The sequence below is a fragment of the Macrobrachium nipponense genome, chromosome 35, assembly GCF_015104395.2.
Source record: "Macrobrachium nipponense isolate FS-2020 chromosome 35, ASM1510439v2, whole genome shotgun sequence".
Lineage (NCBI taxonomy): Eukaryota > Metazoa > Arthropoda > Malacostraca > Decapoda > Palaemonidae > Macrobrachium > Macrobrachium nipponense.
This window is the reverse complement of record NC_061096.1, coordinates 44,496,256-44,518,755: the sequence shown is the minus strand read 5'-3', so window position 1 is coordinate 44,518,755 and position 22,500 is coordinate 44,496,256. Positions and strand designations below refer to the sequence as shown.

The window sequence follows — 22,500 nt, the reverse complement described above, 5'->3', positions numbered from 1 at the left end:
TAGAGCAAAAAAACCCAAGGTTCGAAACGTGCATCATTGCAGAGTTCAGAGGGACACGAACGCAGCCAGGAATTGATGTTATGCAATTAACTCCTTATAAAGTTGGTTGTGGTCATAAATTTAGTCTCTTACTGGAAACTAGTGGGAACTTGGGTTCTTATATTTTATTTTTTGTGCAGGTAATTGAACGAGATAAAGTAAAAGATAGGTTGGAGATACAAACTTAATTTTCCGAGTTTCTGTGTGAGAAACTTATAACCTTCCTTATTGTTAGTGGCGGGTCTTTCGTTTAATTGGTTAACTAAAGCCCGTCCTCCCTCGCCCTTTGTAGTTTTCCGTAAAGGAAACTTGTGCCAGCTTTGTCTGTCCGTCCGCACTTTTTCTGTCCGCCCTCATATCTTGAAAAGGACAGAGGCTAGAGTGCTGCAAATTGGTGTGTTGTTCATCCACCGTCCAATCATCAAAGTCTCTAAATTGCAGCCCTCTAGCCTCTGTAGTTTTTATTTTATGTAAAGTTAAAGTTAGCCTTAATCGTGCGTCTGGCAACTATAAAGGACAGGACACCACCGGGCCATGACTGAAAGCATCATTGGCCATGGCACATACAGCTTTATACGCAGTACAGAAAACATGATTGCGCCGAAGAAACTTCAGCTCATTTTTAAATGTTTTCTTCGGTCCTGGGCAGGAAAAGGGTATTAGCTTTCCCTTTCCATTGGCCTTTTTTTTCTTATTGAATAAGAAATATTCAAGTTATGCAAAGCCTTATTCTGCCTTTCTTGTTTTCTTTTTCTTGTCTTCATCGGTCCTGGGGTACAAAAGGAAATTATTAGGTTCCTTGTCCCATTGGCCCGTTATATCAAAAGAAAAAAAAAACACTTTTCAAAGGAATAGTCCTTTTGTTTGCCTTATTTCTTCTCTCTTTCTATTTTCCTTTTCTTCTTCGTTACTGGGCTAGAAAAGTGGAATCATGTCAAGATTAGCAAGCCCACTATTCATCAAGACAGTATTATACCACTTTGATTTATATGTATATGGACATATATAATATATATACTATATATATGTGTGTGTGTGTCTATGTCTATATTTATATATATATATATATATATATATATATATATATATTATATGTATATATATATATTATATGTATATAATATATATATATATATATATATATATATCTATATATAATATAATATATATATATATATATATATACATATATATAATGGTGCAATATTGTCTTGGAAAACAGTGGGCTCGCTAATCTTGACATGATCCAGAAAGTGTGTTTAGTTCCTCAACCTGTTGACCTTAGCTCTGAAGAAATATTCAAAACACACAAAGTTATTTCAGTCTCGTCTGAGGCGGAACAAAATTTAAGCTTACGTCTGAAATCTGACCTTTAATCGTTTTGAATAAAACTTTTGCGAAAATTAAATAAAAAGTAAAATAAAAGCAAGGAGCCCTTTTAAAGGCATTATTTTTACTAGCAAACTAACCCATCTACGATGGGTGATAAAATACGGGTGCAGAAGTGAAAAATTTATATGTACTATTTGTTCAGCGATATTAAAATAAGGGCGATTTTTATACATACCTACTACAGAACCTCTTTGTACACAATATTATCAGTTTGTCCACAACTTAATTTCAAGTTGGCAGAGTCACTTGCTCTGCTCATCTCCACATAGAGTTGGGCATGCGTGAACATGGATGACGGCAGAAACACACCAACACGATCCAAAGTCTGGCCCTGCGACTTGTTTGCAGTGAATGAGAAAGCCAGGTTGATGGGAAACTGCCTTCATCCATAACGGTGTACCTCGTTCCGTTGCAATGTCCATTGGCAGGATCGAAATTCCGAAGCAACATTACCGGGCAGTACTTCTTCAACGTTATTTTGTGCACTGGCAGTCCCGATGGATTTAAGTTTTAAAAAAAATCTTGCGGATATTGATGATAATTTTCATCTTCTATTGTGTCCGAGCTGAAATATTCGCGACTTTCTCCGGGGAAGTTGTACAGAAATTATGTATGAAAATTCGTAAAGTAACTAAGTCTACGGGAATAACCAGCCTCGATTCACGGCCAGAAACAGCTCCGTTTCAGGGAATCCCTTCTCACCCCCACCCACTACAAAGGAGGGGGGTAGGTTGGATGAAACTCCATTACAACCATCTTAGGGGTCCCCACCATAACCCTGCCAAGTTTCATGCCCATCTGACCAACCGTTTGGCCGTGATTGAATGACAGACAGACAGACAGACATTACGCCCATTATATGTATTCTAAAATAAGTTTAATAAAAAGTTTAAAAAAGGCATTTTCAGGCCCCCTTTTAAAGAAATTTTAGAATTTAGATTAAATAAAACTTTAAACGAAGGAATATCAGGTCTTTTATTAAACATTTTTTATATTAAAAAATTAAATGAAAGGTTTGAAAGAAGTTACATCAGGTCCTTTTTAAGAACTTTTTTTTTTAAATGAAATAAAAAGTTTAAAAGAAGGAACATCTGGTCCTTTTTTATTTTTTATTTTTTTTATTTCAAAAAGCTGAATAAGTTTAAAAGGAGTATCGGGTCCTTTTAAAATAGAAAATTTTTAATAAAGTGAAAAAGTTTAAAAGAAAAAACATCAGGTCCTTTTTAAAAAGAAAATGTATTCATAAAAAATGTATATGTTTAAAAGAAGAAATATCAGGCCCCTTTTTAAAAAAATTTTTTTTTTTTTTTTTTTTTTATCCTGAGGAGGAGGCGACTCCACTCTATTCCCGAGCAGACCCTGGATATTAAACCTCCGGTCTAATATTAGAAGACTCCCGTGGGGACGAGAACCTTGCAAGGCGGGCCCCCCAAAATTTGCATTTTTGGGCTTGTCCCGAGGGTTATGGCCCTCCTAGGCGGTTGTAGCTTATTTGTAATTGTTGTCGACGGCTTAGGGGCAAGGAGCGAGTCCTCTTGGGCAGAAGGGAAATGTCAGGCGAGTCCTAGAGGGAGGAAATGAAGGATTAAAGGAGGGAAAGAGAATTCCTCAGAACTCTCTTATTTTGCAACGCAGAACTCGGAAGCGGACACATTGAGATCTACAATTCACGATGAAGCAAAGAACGTTTATATAAATGAATATTTTTAAGCCATTTTGTAGGAATTCAGAAAGATGATCTAACCTTTTTTTTATCATTTAAGTTGAAAGGAAAGTGTGATGTTGAGAGGGTAAATGAACTTGAAGAAAAAGATAAATGTTATCAGTGAAGGTAAAATCTTATTGGAGGTACAAAGTCCTTTAGGAGAGGAATATCTTGCGTTTGAAACTGTGCGTTTGTGGTTGTGTGTTCGTTTCTCAGTTGATGAAGATGCGTACTTCATGTCCTCATGACAGCAGGAGTCAAATATATATCTTACCTCCGTTAATACATATATATATATATATATATATATATATATATATATAATATATATATATATATATATATATACATATATACATACATATATATATATATATATATATATATATATATATATATATATATATATATATATTCTCAAGGAAGCAAGAGAGACGTCTTCTGGTAATTTAAAAAGGCTTTATTAGCGACGTTTCGGGGTCCAGCCCCATCATCACGGCTGTAAAAAGGATTAATACACATAAATATAATAAAAAGACTCATCCTAATAACTAACATACATTTAAAATTCATAGAAAACCTACTACAATGCTAAGAGAATTACCATATCAAGTGAAAGGGAGGAAGACGATGACAAGAAGAAGAAGGAAAGGTTCCAAGTAAACATAGTTATGCCAGGTAAAGAGGGGTAGCGGTAGTTTGATTGTTTAATTTTGGAACTATTGTTTTTATGAAAAGCGATTCGAAAACAGCAAGCTCTTGAGGAGAAGAAGCCCGTGTAATGACTTTAAAGTGTTTGTATTCTATGTTGAATTTGCATTTTTTTTGAATGTTCACGAATGTTCGAGAATTCTGGTGAAGACAACCGGACACCGTTCTATAACTCACCCCCCTGTGGCAATCAATGCGGACTTTAAGAAGCCTACGTGAGGCCCCGACATAATTCCCAAACTACATTTGGGACACGAAAATAAATAGACCGCATTGGAAGTCAGAAGAGGGCTCAGCTTTTCTTTATATCTAAATAAAGACCCAATAGTTAATGGGTTTCTTAAGATTAGTTGGCTTTTTATGGCCGGACAATATTCACGTATTAAACGTTTAACTTTGGTATAAAACGTTGTATCACTGATAAACGGACACTAGCAAAGAAAGGCATTATTCTAGAGCAGTTGGTCTGTTATTTTTCTCTATTAATTTATTATTTAAAAAACTTGGTTAGGTATTTGAAGAAAACCTTAGCTGGATAGCAGTTATCGGTGAAGTACTGTTGTAAAAGAGTAATCTCATTGTGAAATTCAGACCAGCCAGAAGAGAGAATATGCCCTGTGGAAGAGTGTATATAAAGCGTTTACTTTAAAGTTAAAACTACAAAGCTGTAAAAATTTGTCCTAGTCCAGTAAAAGTCCTTTTTCTAAAAATTGAGGTGTTAAAAAAAAACCATCCGTATTACGTGACACTTCTATATCTAAAAAAGAGAGTTATTATCATTTTCATAATCAATTGTAAACATTGATATTAGGGTGGGCTGAATTGGCAAATTGTAAGAAGGAATCAGCTCTGTCTCTGTCTCGAAAAAGAATAAAAAACGTATCATCAACGTAACGGCAGTAAAAGAGAGGATGATTAGCTAGAGGGCAATTGTCCAGCAACCGCTCCTCCAGTTCACACATAAAAATATTCGCAAAGACTGGGCCTAAAGGACTGCCCATAGCCATACCATCACTTTGTACATAAGACTTCCCATTGAAAATAAAGGCGGTGTCCTGCACTGCCAAAGTTAAAGCTTCTTAAAATTGTCATAATTAAAACCATGAAACAGAACTAATCTTAAGAAACCCATTAACTATTGGGTCTTTATTTAGATATAAAGAAAAGCTGAGCCCTCTTCTGACTTGACTCCAATGCGGTCTATTTATTTTCGTGTCCCAAATGTAGTTTGGGAAATTATGTCGGGGCCTCACGTAGGCTTCTTAAAGTCCGCATTGATTGCCACAGGGGGGTGAGTTATAGAACAGGTGTCCGGTTGTCTTCACCAGAATTCTCGAACATTCGTGAACATTCAAAAAAATGCAAATTCAACATAGAATACAAACACTTAAAGTCATTACACGGGCTTCTTCTCCTCAAGAGCTTGCTGTTTTCGATCGCTTTTCATAAAAACAATAGTTCCAAAATTAAACGAAGCAAAAACTACCGCTACCCCTCTTTACCTGGCATAACTATGTTTACTTGGAACCTTTCCTTCTTCTTCTTGTCACTCGTCTTCTCCCTTTCACTTGATATGGTAATTCTCTTAGCATTGCAGTAGGTTTTTCTATGAATTTTAAATGTATGTTAGTTATTAGGATGAGTCTTTTTATTATATTTATGTGTATTAATCCTTTTTACAGCCGTGATGATGGGGCTGGACCCCGAAACGTCGCTTAATAAAGCCTTTTTAAATTACCAGAAGACGTCTCTCTTGCTTCCTTGAGAATAATATCTCGAACGATTGCTGTTTTCCTGTTATATATATATATATATATATATATATTATATTCAGGATTCAGTAAATATTTCCTATATAGAAATGAAGTCATGAAGCAAGAAATAAAAAAAAGAGACAAAGTTCAAACGTTATCCATGAAAGAAAAAGGATGAAAATCACATATTTCCAATAATATTGAAGACTTCGTAAACATTTCCTGAGATCAAAGATTCCTCTCTCTCTCTCTCTCTCTCTCTCTCTCTCTCTCTCTCTCTCTCTCTCTCTCTCTCTCTCTCTCTCTCTCTCTACCGGAGGCAAAAAGGGATTTAGATATTCCGTTCCGTGAAGTTTTCGGGGCTTAGGATACGCTTTTCGGAATCTTTTATTTGCAGGTTTGGTAAGAGGATTAGAGGCATGAAAAATCTCCTTTTCTTTCCCCTATGGAAAATGCTCTATTAATATTATTATTATTATTATTATTATTATTATTATTATTATTATTATTATTATTATTATTATTATTATTATTATTATTACTTAGGGAGATTAACACAGTTAGGAATCAATTATGAGATTCAACATTAAGGAAAGAAATTTCTTTTTCATGTCGGAAGCCACATCCGGTGAGTTTAAACAGCTTTTTACTTGATAAATGACACAATACCTCCAGTATTTCTTTCTGTGCTATTTATACATCATTATTTATAATAATATACTGTATATATGTAATAATATATTACAAGTATTTACAGGTTGGAAGCAGTTTTGAAACGGGGCGTGTTTGTTCCGTAGAGTTTCTTGAATCTTATTATTCATGACAATTTAGTTAGCCATAGATGATACTTCTAATACCTTTCACTCAGATAAGTGAAAGTATCTTCAAAGCCCAGAGAAAGGAAAAGGAAAGGGTTTGGTGAAAGCATCTTGAAAGCCCAGGAAGAGGAAAAGGTGTAGCGAAAGGATCTCGAAAGGTCAGGGAAAGTTAAAGGTGTAGTGAAAGCATTTTTGAAAGGCCAGGGAAAGGGCAAGGTGTAGTGAAAGCATATTTGAAAGGCCAGAGAAAGGGAAAGGTGTGATTACTAAAGGGGAAAGCACTGAGACTTGAGGGGAAAGTAGAAAAGAAAGTCTGATAACTCTTGTTCTTCCAGTTTTCCTTGGTCATAATAAACTCGTTCAGTTTACACCAGGATATTGATCTTCTCTCTCTCTCTCTCTCTCTCTCTCTCTCTCTCTCTCTCTCTCTCTCTCTCTCTCTCAGAATCTTTCATCTTGGTGCCCGATAAGATCGTGAAATGTTTCATCCTGAAAAAAGATCCTTTCCTTTTATCTCTTTTGTCTTTCTCTTCTTGTTTTTTTATATTCTCTCTCTCTCTCTCTCTCTCTCTCTCTCTCTCTCTCTCTCTCTCTCTCTCTCTCTCTCTCTCTCGTTGGGTCCTTCTCGAAGACGAAAAACGAAAATCAAGACGAATGCTGAGGGGGGGAACTATGATGCAGACAGTTCCCTCGAGAGAGAGAGAGAGAGAGAGAGAGCAGGTGGGGTGGTAGTGTAAATCTGGAAGATTTCGTGTATTTTGAAGCTATACAAATATGCGTGCATTTGTTTCTACCTCATTCACAGCATTTCATTCGAATTAACCCTTCTGACCGAATATGATAGAAATAATCAACTCCCAATCACGCGTGGAACAGAAATAAACTTCTGACTCACCTCAGGATCGAACCCAGGTCTAACTTCTTTTATGACTTGGTTGGTTTGTTTGGCAGCAGCCTTGCCTTTCAATTGAAAGACTTGGGCTCGATCCTGATGTGAGTAAGAAATTTATTTCTGTTCCAGATGTGATTGTGTGTTGATTTTATATATATATATATATATATACATATAATAGGGTATATATAATCATGCCTGTATTCATGTATTTAAACCAACCTTATAAGTTTATAAGGGCAAACTTGACAAAGAAAGCAAAGTCAATTATTAAAAATCAGTTACTTTTTCCCTTATATCTTCTTAAGATATATATATCTTCAGATTTGCAAACGGCTCTCTCTCTCTCTCTCTCTCTCTCTCTCTCTCTCTCTCTCTCTCTCTCTCTCTCTCTCTCTCTCGGCGTCGTGCCATTTTGCTTGGTGAGGCGTACCCATGCACAGTCTGATTAATCAACAGATATCACGCATTTAACATACGTCTAGAAATTGAAAAATATCTGGAAGTGTTCGTGAAGATCAAGTTGGCAGTAAGTTCCAACTGTGGAAAGAAATGGCAAAATCTTGCGTGTCTAACAGATTCGCAATATGATGAGGTAGCAGGAAGGGAGCTGGCATTTCTCATCTATGAGATCAATCACAGCCCTAATCAAAAAGATACAAAAGCATTCATAGACTATTAGAAGGATATGATAATTCAAACAAACTGGAACAAATCAACAGAAAACTACTTGAAAATAATTGAAGAAGTTCCAAATAAAATCCAAGTGGTCAAGAGACTCATAAAGAAAATTTACATCACTCATCATATTCCGACAAGGAAAATGAATAAGGTGAACATTGTGAATATACTAATTGATGCAATAGGAAAAAGAATGCCAATAGCATGCAAAGTGTGTAAGGTGTGGTATAGCATAGTCAATCCACAAAACCTGATCAGAAAATGTTCTGCATGCAACATTCCAATGCATCCTCAATGTGCTGAAGTAATGGAAAATACGAGGAAGGATACCAAAATATTTTGCTCAACATGTCTATCATGGATAGACAATGTTATTAAATTAAGACTTAATGTACAAATAGTTGAGGATGAAGAAGAAGAGGAAGAGGAAGAAGAGGAAAATGGAAGAGAAGAAAACAAAACTGAAATGACAGAAAAATATAAGGAAAAAAAAGAACAAGACAAGAGTATGGATGCAGAGATACTCATTGATACTACATATGAGGCAATCAAGCAGTATACATACGAAGAAATAAATTAACGACATGACAACACAAAATAAAACATCCCGAAGAGGCTCTACTACCAGATCTGCACACTGATGGAAAGAGGAAAAAATAGACAAGAAAGACAAAGTCTGCACCCTTTTGAAAAGCGGGAAATGCAGATTCGGAGAAAGATGTTACTACAAACATCCCAAGGTATGTCCACAACTATGAAATCTATGGTAAATGTCGACATACCTAGACAGCTATGAGGATGATTGCAGAGATCTACATCCAAAAATATGCAAAAACCTAAAAGAAGGAGAAGGATGTAAGTTCGACAAAAAATTTGAATATATGCACCCTGTAGCCATGAATCAAAATCAATTAAATAATAAAATCCAATATAGGAAAGAAACAAATAAGAGAGGAACAAAGAATATGAGGTAAAGGAAAAAAGCAAGCCATCACCGCGATATGGAGTATCAGCTAAGAATTTCCAAGCCTCAGCTCCAAGATACTACAGCTCAAGAGATAAATACTGTATGTACGATGCTAGGGGATATTGCAGATACAGAGAAAATTGCAGATTAAGACACAAAATTAATAATTATGATGAAGGAAGATCAAATATTATGGAAAAGTTGGATTTTTTAATGTCAGAATTTCTGGAAATGAAGAAAAGAACTACATACCAGAACAGAAAGAGACGTGGGAAAATCCTTATTATTACCCATATTAAGTGAAGGAGATAACACGCAAACCATCATAGTGATGAATGCGCAGGGTTTAGTTACTAGTACTCAAAAGGGAATAGAGTACTTAGAAGAACTAACCCAAATTGAAAAGAAAATAGATATAATGAATAATAAGTGAAACCTGGCATTCCCAAGAGACTGGTAATGACGATCAAATAAAGTGTTTCCAAACTTATAGATCAGATAAAAGAAATAGGAATCAAGGGAAACCGCGATATGGGAAAGACAATAAACAAGGAAAAATATATGAGAAATATAGTAACTCAGACTGTGAACTAATAGCGGTAGAATTTGAGTCTGAAAAATTAATGAACATAGTAATATGTTCATTATACTAAAGATTTTGTTTACACAATAATAGAAAAATTGGATGATATATGTAGAAAATCACAAGGACTGGACTATTCTCCTATCCGAGACTTTAACTTTCCTTTCGTAGACTGGAAGAACGAATAGGAGATTGTGGTTGTACTTATACTATAAAAAAGAGAGTAATAGTAGTGTTGAAGATAAGAGGCTATTCGAAAAGCTATTAGATATGCTACTAGAATACAACATTCAACAAATAAATCACCTGCCAACAAGAAAGGAAAATACTTTAGACCTAGTATTTGTGAACGAGGTGAATTATGTTAAAGAAATAATAGTTTATAATGCGAGTATTTCAGACCATAATGTCAGAGAATTAACAGTCCATTCCAAAGCAAGTGAAAACAGAGGTACGCAAGAAATGAAAAAGTGGGAAGGATATGGAAATACAACTTCTACAGTAAAAATATAAAATGGTCAGAAATAAATGAAGAATTAAACAACGATTGGGATAACCATTTTCGTAGTGATGATATAAAGGTAAATACGGAGTATATTATATAAAATATTAGAGAAAATAGTGGATAAATATATACCAAAGAAGAAAAAGTAAACATCAGTCATGCATACCAAGAGACAGAAAGATCTTGTTTCCAGAAAATCAGAAAGTGGAAAAAAGGTCTTGCAAAAGAAAAAAATGCATGGAAAGTGATCGAACGAAAAAGTAAGATAGAAAATGCTGAACAAAAGATTATGCAATCAAAAGAAAATGAAAAACGGGACTTGGAAGAAAAACCCTAGTAAATAAAAAGCAACAAAACCCCAAACTATTGTACTAGTATGCGAAAAAGATGAGTAAAAGAAGAATAGAAATGGGCCCTCTAAGAATTGAAGGGAGATTAATGAATGAAAAAAAGGAAATATGCAACATATTGGCAGAATGATATAGCAGAGAATTCACCCTAGAATTGATAATGAAGATAATGATATAGAAGTAAGGGAAGAAAATAGTGAATATTTAGCAGACATAGATATTAATGAAGCAGATATTGTGCAGGCTATAAATGAAATAAAAAATGGAGCTGCAGCAGGGCCTGATGGTGTCCCTGCTATTTTGTTAAAGAAAGTAGTTCATTCTATCGTAAAGCCACTTGCAATATTATTAAGACAAAGTGTAGATACAGGCAAGATTTATGATGAGCACAAATTAGTATATATTACCCCACCCCTACTTTCAAAAGTGGATCAAGACTAGAGGCAAGTAATTATAGGCCTGTGAGTCTAACATCACATATTACGAAAGTATATGAAAGGGTAATGAAGGAAAATATTATGAAACATTTAAAAAAAAATAATAATTTGTTTAATATAGGACAACATGGTTTTGTACACGGAAAAAGTACACAAACCCAACTGTTAGTCCACCGTGAGAACATATATAAAAATATGAAAAGCGGAAATGAAAACAAATGTGGTTTTATCTGACTTTGCAAAAGCTTTTGACAAGGTAAATCATAATATATTAGCGAAGAAAATTAGAAAACTTAATAAGGTGATAAAGTAGGAAGATGGTTAAAAGAATTTTTACACAATAGAAAACAGATAGGTATTGCAAACGATGAGAAATCAGATGAAGCTAAGGTAATATCCGATGTGCCACAAGGTACGGTGTTAGCTGCATTACTGTTTGTTATTACGATTGCAGACATAGACAGTAATGTTAAGGACTCGGTAGTGAGTAGTTTCGCCGATGTCACAAGAATAAGTAGAGAAATTACTTGTGATGAAGATAGGAAGCGCTACAAAGAGACCTTAACAGAGTATATGATTGGGCAGAGGTAAATAGGATGGTATTTAACTCTGATAAATTTGAATCAATAAATTATAGAGACAGAGAAGGAAAGCTATATGCATATAGGGGACCTGATAATGAGACAATCCCAAATAAGGAAGCAGTTAAAGACCTTGGTGTGATGTTGAATAGGAAACATGTTATGCAATGATCAAATAGCAATTCTATTGGCAAAATGTAATGCAAAAATGGGAATGTTGTTACTGGCACATTCAAAACAAGAAAAAGCTGAACACATGATTATGCTTTATAAAACATGTTTGTAGTCCATTTGAATATTGCAATATGATATGGTACCCACACTATCAAAAGGATATTGCACAAATAGAGAGTGTACAAAGATCCTTTACAGCTAGAATAGAAGGAGTTAAGGATCTTGACTACTGGGAAAGACTACAATCCTTAAAATTATATAGTCTAGAAAGGAGAAGAGAACGCTACATGATAATTCAGGCATGGGAACAGATAGAAGAAATTGCCGAAAACATCATGGAGCTATAAATATCAGAAAGAGCAAGCAGAGGTAGATTAATATTTTTCAAAACAATACCAGGAAAATAAGGAAAGCACACAGGACATTAATCCACTACGCACCATCATCGACAATGCAGCGTCTATTCAATGCGTTGCCAGCTCATCTGAGGAATATCTCAGGAGTGAGCGTAGATGTGTTTAAGAATAAGCTCGACAAATATCTAAGCTGCATCCCAGACCATCCAAGATTGTAAGATGCAAAATATACCGGAAGATGCACTAGCAACTCTCTGGTAGACATTAGAGGTGCCTCACACTGAGGGACCTGGGGCAACCCGAACAAGATGTAAGGTCTGTAAGGTAAGGTCTCTCTCTCTCTCTCTCTCTCTCTCTCTCTCTCTCTCTCTCGCGCGCCCCCGCTTTCTGTCTTTCTTAAGCAATGCATCGTATTACCAATTATCAAGGTCTTGGTAAGCGCTGCTGCGAGTCTAATGATACTATTTTTCTTATATTTTCATCTCTTGAATCTTCGAATATTACACCCCAAGGAAGATGTGCTAGTTTGAATAATTGATAATAATAATAATAATCCCTGATCTTCCTCTTCTCCTTCTTCTTATTCTAAGACGTGACTGAAAAAGCCACTGAATTCACGGAAGGATTTACGGGAACATGAACAAGCGCCAAAAACACAAGCAAATGTTTGCGCATGCGCCCGCGAGTTTTTTTATTTTTACCAGATCCTTATGTCATAAATATTTATCAGCTGAAAGTGAGATTTGAGGGAGAGACTTATGACGTGGAATGAAGTATACACGGCGTTAAAACGTATTTCTATTGTGATGTAAGTTTCATATTACATACACTTCTTGTATTTTAAGTGTACATAAATTTTTATTTATTTATATATTTATTAATTTCGTTTTTAATTTTTTCTTTTTTTAACAGCTGATCTCCTCTGTATATATCCCGTTACTTCTGTTACTCCTTTTAATTAACACCATATTTCTTTGGAAGCTTGCATTTCAAGTCAGTAGCCCCTATAGGGGGCTTGCTCCATATGAGTAGGGGTCATCTTTTGAATAATAATAATAATAATAATAATAATAATAATAATAATAATAATAATACTGTTAACAAAAAGGATGGCAGAATTAAGCGAGTTGATTTTATATATTGTTTTTTCTATTTTCCTTACAATTCGCTTCTCAGGCTCAGCGATGTTTCTGAGTAACTGGCCAATATTCATATTGGGAATTTTCATTATAAATGCTAAGAATCTTTTATTAGAACAGATATCAGGGTCCAGGTCGAGCATTATAAATTTTTGAACTAGAATCTATATACTAGAAGACCCAATGTTAGCATTTGATATACCAGTTAGTTAAACAGTTACTTTTTTTAAATGAAGTGCTTAGCTTTTTAGTCATGTCTTTTTTATATTGATTAAAAATAAATTATTTCATGGTGGATTTTTGACGGCATTCTGATAGAATTATGTCCTGATAAATTTTGAAAGCAGGATCATTAAATCATTTCTACTTTGATAGTGGAATTATAAAGTTGATGAATTATATAATATATATATATATAATATATATATATATATATATATATATATATATATGTATATGTATATATATAAAATGCATGTATATATATATATGTATATATATATATAATATATATATATTATATATATATATATATATATATATATATATATATATATATATATATATATATATATACAACGCGTAACGTTAGCAATAGCAAAAACAATCATGAAAACAGACACTGAACTGACAACGAAAACCCTTTGTAGAGAGGAAACTAAATCTTCTTCTCCCAGCGCACAATAAAAAAAAAAAAAAAAAACCACCGTCTGCTATCGAATGAGAGGCCTCCGTTCGCGAATAAGGTTCCCTGCGAAAATGGCGTCTTAGCGACCGTCCCCTTTGTTTTGGGTAATGGGTAATTTTGATGTTATTCTCCCGAAGATGAGGAACAGGAAATAGGGGATTATCGTCCCCCGTAAGCTCGGTTGGTTATTTCGGGTTCGAGGTGTTGAGGGATGGGGGGTGATGATAGGTTGGGGGGGGAGTGGGAAGGATGTTGTTTTGTTTGCTAGTTTTTTTTTTTTTTTTTCGTGGTTTATTTTTGTCGAGGGTTAGAAAAATATTGATTTTTTTTCCTTATGTGTGAGTGAATTTGTTTTGTCGGTATTTTTATGTATTTATGCGTGTTTCGTACGATGTTTAGTATAAAATAGGGCTATAAATATATATAATATATATATATATGTGTGTGTGTGTGTGTGTGTGTGTTTGTTTATGTATGCATATGTGTTATGCTAGTGCGTGCGTAAGCTTTCGGGTTTTATATTTAATAACAAATCAGTGGAAATAAAACTATACATATAATCAGTCAGGTACTATTGTATGAAACACATTTTACCTGCTTTGTAAACGTTTCATCTACCGTTTTTTTTTTTTTTTTTTTTTTTTTTTTTTTTTTTCTTATTTACCGAACAGCCATTGAAGATTTTCAAGCTACCTGCAACTCCAATACCTAGTGGAATAGGTAACCTTGGTGTCAGTCGAGGTATTTGCATGGTAATATTATTTGACCTGAAGGAGTTGAGTGAATAAAAAACTGTGAATAAGTTTGAGATAACTGATTAAAATGAAGAAAGGTAATCATTCTTCATTTTGAAACCCACGGATTCTAAAAGAAGAATCCCTAACCAAATTGTTTTCATTTTGTAAGCCAATGAGCCGCCGATTCTCCAAATCTTTCTCGTGCGTTCTGTTTCATCATCACTCAGTTGGTTATTGTTACGTCATTGCCTGCCACTAGCCAGCGAGCCGGTCAGGTAGCAAGTAGCAGTGGCACAGTAGCGGTAGGATCCCGGGAGAGATGACAATTTACATATCAAGCCTCCTAATAGCTGTTGTATGAAGAGTGACAGGCCGTCATTGTGCCGAGTCCCCCGCCTGACAGGCCGACCAATCACTGCGCGTGTGGCTCCAAGAAATCTAACTTTTGGCCGCGTCGGCTTGGTCCTTTTATAGAGCCTGCAGTCCCATCGTCGTCGGTGGGTTTAAAATAGAGATAGAGAGAGTGAGAGAGAGAGATGATGACATCGTGGGTCGTCATTCGAGGTCGTAATCGTCGACAGTGTGTCAGGGAAAAAGCGTCGCGGTGAGTCACCTACGAAAAGAAGGATTGGAATTCGAGGAAGTGTGCATAACGTTCCGATTATCATTTCCCGTTCGTCTGAGTACGTCTTTGACCTTAAATATCTGTGCCCAGGTGAATTTCCCTCGATACCCATCACTCTGCAAGTTCATTTCAGTGAAGGTCAACTCCCAGTGTCCAGAAAACGACAAAAACTCCGTGAAAATATGAAAATAATATTTTCTAGTGATCCTGTGTCGGCCACAAAGGCGGCCTGGACAGTATAGTCAATATAGACCTTCCCAAAATAGCCGTTGAGGGTTATATCCTGCTTATATCCTGCCCCCCGATTCCTGAACTCGAATCCTTCGTCACCTTTTGCTAGTTTGTATCAAACTTGCGTGGTAGCCGCTGTTAATGCTTGTTTGTGGTGCATGCATCGAACAGGAGGTAATGTGTTTGCGTGTTACTTTTTAATCTGTGAAAGTGTCCCGGAGTACGATAATGATCTCGTTAGATCGTTGTCTGATGTACTGGTGATTCATTGTGTTACTGTGATGGTGGAACTACGATCATTTTTACCACGACGACTACTACTTTCGTTATAATCAGTAATTTTTATGCTGACAATATTGGGGAACCAATGAACCTTTATTATCGCATTGGGGTGATGCCGTATGTAGTGGGAAATCATTATATCATTGTGGTGATGGAACTACATTAATTTTAACACCTACTACTGCTAAATATACTAATAATAAATGACCTGTGACCTTGAATTTATTCTGTCGCTGAATGACCCGTGACTTTGAAATATTTTAGTACTGAATGACATGTGACATTAAACTGAATGACCTGTGTGACATTGAAATATTTTAATACTGAAAGACCTGTGTCATTGATATATTTTAGAACTGAATGACCTGTGATATTGAAATATTTTAATACTGAATGACCTGTAACCCTGAAATATTTTAGCACTGAATGTCCTGTGACCTTGAAATATTTTAGCACTGAATGACCTATGACCTTCAAATATTCTTGTACTAAATGACCTGTGACCTTGAATTATTTTAGTACTGAATAACCTGTCTTCTTGAAATATTTTAGTATGAATAACCTGTCTTCTTGAAATGTTTTAGTACTGAATGACCTGTGACCTTTAAACATTTTAGTGCTGAATGATGTGTGACCTCGAAATATTTTGATGCTGAATGACCTTAGACCTTCAAATATTTTAGCACTGAAAAACCTATAACCTTTAGATAATTTAGTATTGAATGACCTGTGACCTTGAAATATTTTTGTACTGAGTGAACTATGACCTTGAAATGTTTTAATACTGAATAACCTGTGACTTGAAATGTTTAGTATTGAATGACCTGTGACCTTGAAATGTTTTAGTACTGAATGACTCTCTCTCTCTTCTCTCTCTCTCTCTCTCTCTCTCTCTCTCTCAAACATAACCACCTATCAAAACATAGCTTCATCTGTGTCACGTCTTGTGAACGCCCACCAGACTCCACTTTCGCACAAGGAGTCATTCGAGTTGTTGAGAACTAGCATTGACATCTTGACCAATCAGTCTTCCCTTTGTGTCGGAATCCCAAGGAATTCCTTTCTATCCTTTTGTCAGGACTCCTGGCTGGCTGCGTTGTTTACTCATATCCTGGCTGCGTCTTTGAGGTTTTTGCGTATTTTGAGAGAGAGAGAGAGAGAGAGAGAGAGAGAGAGAGGCTACATAAATGTTTAACTTCCTCAGTAACTCCAGAGAGAGAGAGAGAGAGAGAGAGAGAGAGAGAGAAGTCGTGTTTTTCATATATCCCACCTTTTATTGTTGAATTATGAGATTAGTTTTTGTGTAGGGGAGAGAAAGATCGAGGTGAATTTTGAACGCTACTTATTGCTGAGAGATTAAAGCAGCAGCCCTTGTGCTAGCGAGAGAGAGAGAGAGAGAGAGAGAGAGAGAGAGAGAGAGAGAGAGAGAGAGAGGTGGCCGGGCGAGAATCGATAATCGGTAGGTAGCTACGCACGTTTAATGCTCATTTCTGTTACCCAGGCGAAAGGACTTCTTCTTCTTCTTCTTCTTCTTCTTCTTCTTCTTCTTCTTCTTCTTCTGGAGGGCTGGAAATGGCAGGGGTCTGTGATGACGAAGAGTCATATTTCGTCATTTGTTTTTTCGCGGAAAAAAGCAAATATATATCAGGGAAACAGACGGCAGAGTTTCCAAGGGTTTTGTGAGATGCGAGAGAGTCTAGTGGTCACTCTGAGAGAGAGAAGAGAGAGAGAGAGAGAGAATAGATGTTTCTCTCTGTGAAATATGGGTCCTTATAGAGAGAGAGAGAGAGAGAGAGAGAGAGAGAGAGAGAGATTCTCTCTGAAATATGAGTCATTCTAGTGAGAGGAGAGAAACTATTTCTCTTGGAAATGTGGATCCTCAGAGAGAGAGAGAGAGAGAGAGAGAGAGAGATGGGCTATTTCTCTGTGAAATGCGAGTCTTTGGAAAGAGAGCGAGAGAGAGAGAAACTATTTCTCTTTGTGAAATATGGGTCTTTATAATTTAGTGGCTGAGACACTCGCCCTACTAAGGAGAGGACCCGGGTCAATTATTATGCTCCTGAAGATGTAAATTGCGACATAGATATCTGTGTGTGAGTCAGGTGTGGTGGGTCGAAACTTTGCAAGATTCTAGGGATGAGGTTGCTAGCCCCATGTCTTTGACAACTGGGTCGGCTGGAGCGTTGCAGCCAGGATCGAACCAAGACTCGGCTGACGTGAGCTTTATGGTCTACTATTGTGACGTTAAAGTGTAGTTAACCTATTTTGATTTACAAGTGTTATTGCCTACCAGCTAATGACGTCATTCAATTTACTAGATGACTTCATAGTCCAAAGTAAGGGACACGCATGCGCACAACAGACACAGAAGCCAAAATGAATAGGAATTATGAGAAGTTCATTCAAAGGCGTTTAAAAAGAAAAAAAGTATCCAATCCTAATAATTTCGTAAGTTTTTTCCGAGAGGGGGCGGTGGTCCCCTTGAAGCTATGAGAGGCTGGGGTTGGTTAAGTGTTGTAGGACCGGGTAGGAGGGGAGGGGATTCGAAAGTCCTCCTAATGAGGTAAATGAGGAACCAGAATGAAGGAGGAAAACACCAGAAAAAAGAGAGAGAGAGAGAGAGAGAGAGACAAAAAGGGAGTTGGAGAAGGGATTGTTGGGGAAGATGGTGGTGCTGGTGGTGGCGACTGTGTTGGCGGAAGATGAAGAAGCTTGACCTCATTAAAAGGACTGGGAAGAGAGAGAAAGAAAGAGAGAGAGAGAGTCTGATGATTTGCCCTATTTGGCTTCTTTCTTGCCAAGTATAGTCGGAAAATTCGTGTACCATTAGGCATTATTTTAGGTTCTTGTTTGTTCTGCATTAAATCATGAGAGAGAGTTAGTAGTAGTAGTAGTAGTAGTAGTAGTAGTAGTAGTAGTATGGATGGAAGATTATTGGGTTTGTTCAAAATGTCGTTGGTTTTTATAGTCTTATTTTATTAATAATCTAATATTTTTGTTTAGACATCCCTGCCGCTCAGTTAAAAAAGAAAATATTTTACCAACTTGACAAAACTTACGAATGGATTTGGTGGTGGAGTCTTCACCAGAGAGAGAGAGAGAGAGAGAGAGAGAGAGAGAGAGAGAGAGAGAGAGAGAGAGAGAGAGAGAGAGTTATTTTATATATCCAGCTTTTATTGTTTATGAAATTCAATGTATAGGGCAGAAGAAGAGATAAATTAGTTATTTTTCCAATACTCATTGCTGAGGGATTAAAGCTTGCCCCGTGCTAGAGAGAGAGAGAGAGAGAGAGAGAGAGAGAGAGAGAGAGAGAGAGAGAGAGAGAGAGAGAATGATAATGATAGTTTTCCATGCGTCTCAAATAGCTAAGGATATGTTTTGCGGTATTATTTCAAGTTTCGGCTAAAATTTTCTCATCATTACTGTTCTTGGCACAGTGCCGAAATAGAAAAAGAATAGATTAAAAAATCATTATTCTTTTTGGTACTGTGCTGAAATAGATTGAAAAATAGATATTTCATTGTTGTCTGCTTTTCCAGAGATATATAAACGTGTTTCTCATGTGATGATTTATTTGGATTAAGGAAGTTAAATTTCGTATGATAAGATTAAAAGTATACGACTTTCCTTAGTTTCTTTTCGGGAGATAAAGCCGAGAATTGCGAGAGAGAGAGAGAGCAGTAGAACTTGGTCTTTATATTCAACCAGGACGTTTTGAACGAACATGAAGCTCATATCATTTTTGACTGTTTATAATATGAACATTATTAAGATGTTTTTTCATAAATATTTTTTTATTATTCTTGTTGGGTTCTTTACAACACAAACATAACTGATTACGCAAATGTCCCGTTATATGAAACACCGGAAAGCTTTGTAATAGAAATTGTAATTTCGTCTTGTTCTTTATTCTTGATGATCGCCTTTTATTACATTTTCCTTCATTATCTTTCAGCCTCTTACTTTTCATATATATCTGATCACATCATGTTTCACTGTTATTACTTGTAAACATCTTTTCTGGTATGTTTCGTTTGAGAGTCAATTCTTCCGCCGAGATCAAATTCAGCCTTACTCACTGCGTTATAATAACTCATTACAAAGGACAGCTTTCTTGACAGAGAGAACTTGATGAAGAGGAGAATTTGGTAAATTAGAGTAATAACTCATTACAAAGGACAGCTTTCTTGACAGAGACAACTTGATGAAGAAGAGAATTTGGTAAATTAGAGTAATAACTCATTACAAGTGACAGCTTTCTTGACAGAGAGAACTTGATGAAGAGGAGAATTTGGTAATTAGAGTAATAACTCATTACAAATGACAGCTTTCTTGACAGAGAGAACTTGATGAAGAGGAGAATTTGGTAATTAGAGTAATAACTCATTACAAATGACAGCTTTCTTGACACAGAGAACTTGATGAAGAGGAGAATTTGGTTAATTAGAGTAATAACTCATTACAAACGACAGCTTTCTTGACACAGAGAACTTGATGAAGAGGAGAATTTGGTAAATTAGAGTAATAACTCATTACAAATGACAGCTTTCTTGACAGAGAGAACTTGATGAAGAGGAGAATTTGGTAAATTATGAAGTGTTGTTGATTAAATGGAAAGCGAGCTGGTGGATGTGATAGTGAGAAGGCGGATGGCGGGAGATGTATTTGTTCATTGTGAAGTTGAAGGAATAACGAAAATAGGAGGTGCTTTTAATTTTGAGAGGAACGGTTGGAAATGAATCAATCTTCTTCTTGATGTCAGTCCGGTCTGGCGGCTGCATCGATCGCGTTGCTGGAATTGAAATGGTCGTGTTCAAGGAAAGAATCGAATCAGTTCGGAAACTTGAGTGTTTACAGAAATATTCAAGGCCGCAGATATCCGTCTGGATTTTATGAAAACCCTGACCTCTGGGAAAACCTTAGATTGGAATAGAACATTTAGGCCAAAGGCCGAGCGCTGGGACCTATGAGGCCCTTCATTGCTGAAAATAACATTGAAAAAACTGTTAGGAGAAGGTTGAGGGAAGTAAGATGGAAAAAAGACAATATCAGCGGAGGGACAGCAAGAAATGAAAAGGGTTGCAGCTACGGGCCGAAGGGACGATGCAAAGAATCTTATTAAATAACGCCTATAGGGCACCGCGTGAGGTGCACTGACGGTACTATACGTACCCGCTTCCAGGGATCTGGAAAAACATGAGCTGTTTAAAACATGCAAAGAACTTCCCAACAGACAATCGAGACGCCCCATTTTTACGCAAACGAGACAGAAGTCATTATCTGGATGAGGGAGAATTTGCATAGGGTGCGCGCCCGCGCGCGCAAATTACAGGGAACGCTGTTACTTCTACGGAGGGAAAGGAGGAAGGGTAGGAAATAGGAAGGAGAAGGATTAGGGAGGGATAGGACAAAGAAGGGAAGAACGATAGAGAGAGTGGGACGTTAGTGATAAATTCCATAGCTGTAGGATTTCATGCTAGCAATAATAGTTTTGTGGAGCGAAAACAGAATATGTCAAGAGAAAGGAGATGAAGAAAAGGAAAAAGTGAGGTAGGGACAACAAGAAGGGAAGAAAAAGAATGCTTAAAACAAAGTACCGAAGGCAAGAGAAGAATATTTGGTGAAGTTTGTCAAAATAGTTGAGAATTTACAAACGATAAGAATGGACTGATTCTTGCACAGTTTGCTTTCAACGTAGAACCATGCAGAAATTCAAGACTAATTATTTTGGAGATTAAGAATAAAAAGGCTAAATACGACAAATTAGGAGTTGTTAATATTATAGTTATTAGTATTATAAGTTCTGTCATCAGCTCGTAGTCCATGGTCATCAGTAGGATAGCCAAAATTCAGCCACTATCTGTAGTGAGCTTTTGAAATCAACAAAAAAAAGAGAAACATTTTTATTATTTTCCTGCACCTTATTCAAGATGATAAGAAGACAAAAATTTATTATCATTCACGTCTGGGTTGCTATAGTATAGATGGAACACAAATAAAAGTTGCTATATTTATAATAAAAAAAAGTTTACCATATTGCTTAAGCATTCTTCTGCCAATTACCTGTTACTCGGAAGTCTCCCTCAGAGTCCTGGTAGTCCTGTCACGAAAGAATTCTAGGCCTAGGACGTCATCCATTAGGATGTCTGGATTCCTACCTGGGCAAGTACCGACATCCCAAGGACTGAATCTGATTCTGCCGAGGAGGACTCCTGAATCTGTCTCCTACGAGCTAATATATTTAGGAGTTAAGGGTATCCTTATTCGTATAGGAGTAGTGAAGAGTAAAATTTATATCTATTATCATTAGGACCCATAAACGTTAAAGGATCCTATGTCAATCCTTAATATGATCTGAAAACCCTTGAATATAAACAAAAGTCCACTCTGCGTTTGTTTTTGGTGAAACAAAAACAAATGAGATATAGAGAAATGCCGTCTGTGAAAGTTCACAGAAGAAGAAGAAGAAGATTGCCTTTACTTATGGCGTGGGATTTGTAGGCGGTCGTTACCATGGCAACGAGCGGTGTACCTTACCAAGGCTCACCGACTTTCTTAAGACTTCTTTTATCTCGGCTTTTTTTTTTTCCTCCCTACTGATCGGGGATGATAAGGGAGCCGTTTCAAAGGCGAATGTTATTTACTACTACTACCAATACCTCTAAGAAACGAGACATAAAACGAACAAGGGAGCCGTTTTAAAGGCTTATTCATTCTACTACTACTATTAATAAACAAAGCAGATATAGTGCTAGCAGAGGTGCAGTTTCAAAGGAAATATCGTCTACTACGACTACTAATATTAAACAAGGGAGATATAAAACGTGTGAAGGAGCCGTTCCAAAGGCTAATA

At 36.3% G+C, this 22,500-nt stretch overlaps 1 protein-coding gene across 6 annotated transcripts in view; it reads left to right on the top strand.

Annotated features, from left to right (window-relative positions):
* LOC135208727 (endothelin-converting enzyme homolog) overlaps positions 1-22,500 on the top strand; it is a 173,405-nt gene that overhangs the window by 110,996 nt on the left and 39,909 nt on the right. The window contains exon 1 of one of the 6 annotated variants that reach the window (XM_064241221.1): positions 15,006-15,113. The exons of the other annotated variants lie outside the window; for them this stretch is intronic. The gene's annotated coding sequence lies outside the window, so the exon portion shown is untranslated. Of the gene's footprint in view, positions 1-15,005; positions 15,114-22,500 lie in introns of those variants that run through there. 6 annotated transcript variants of the gene reach the window in all.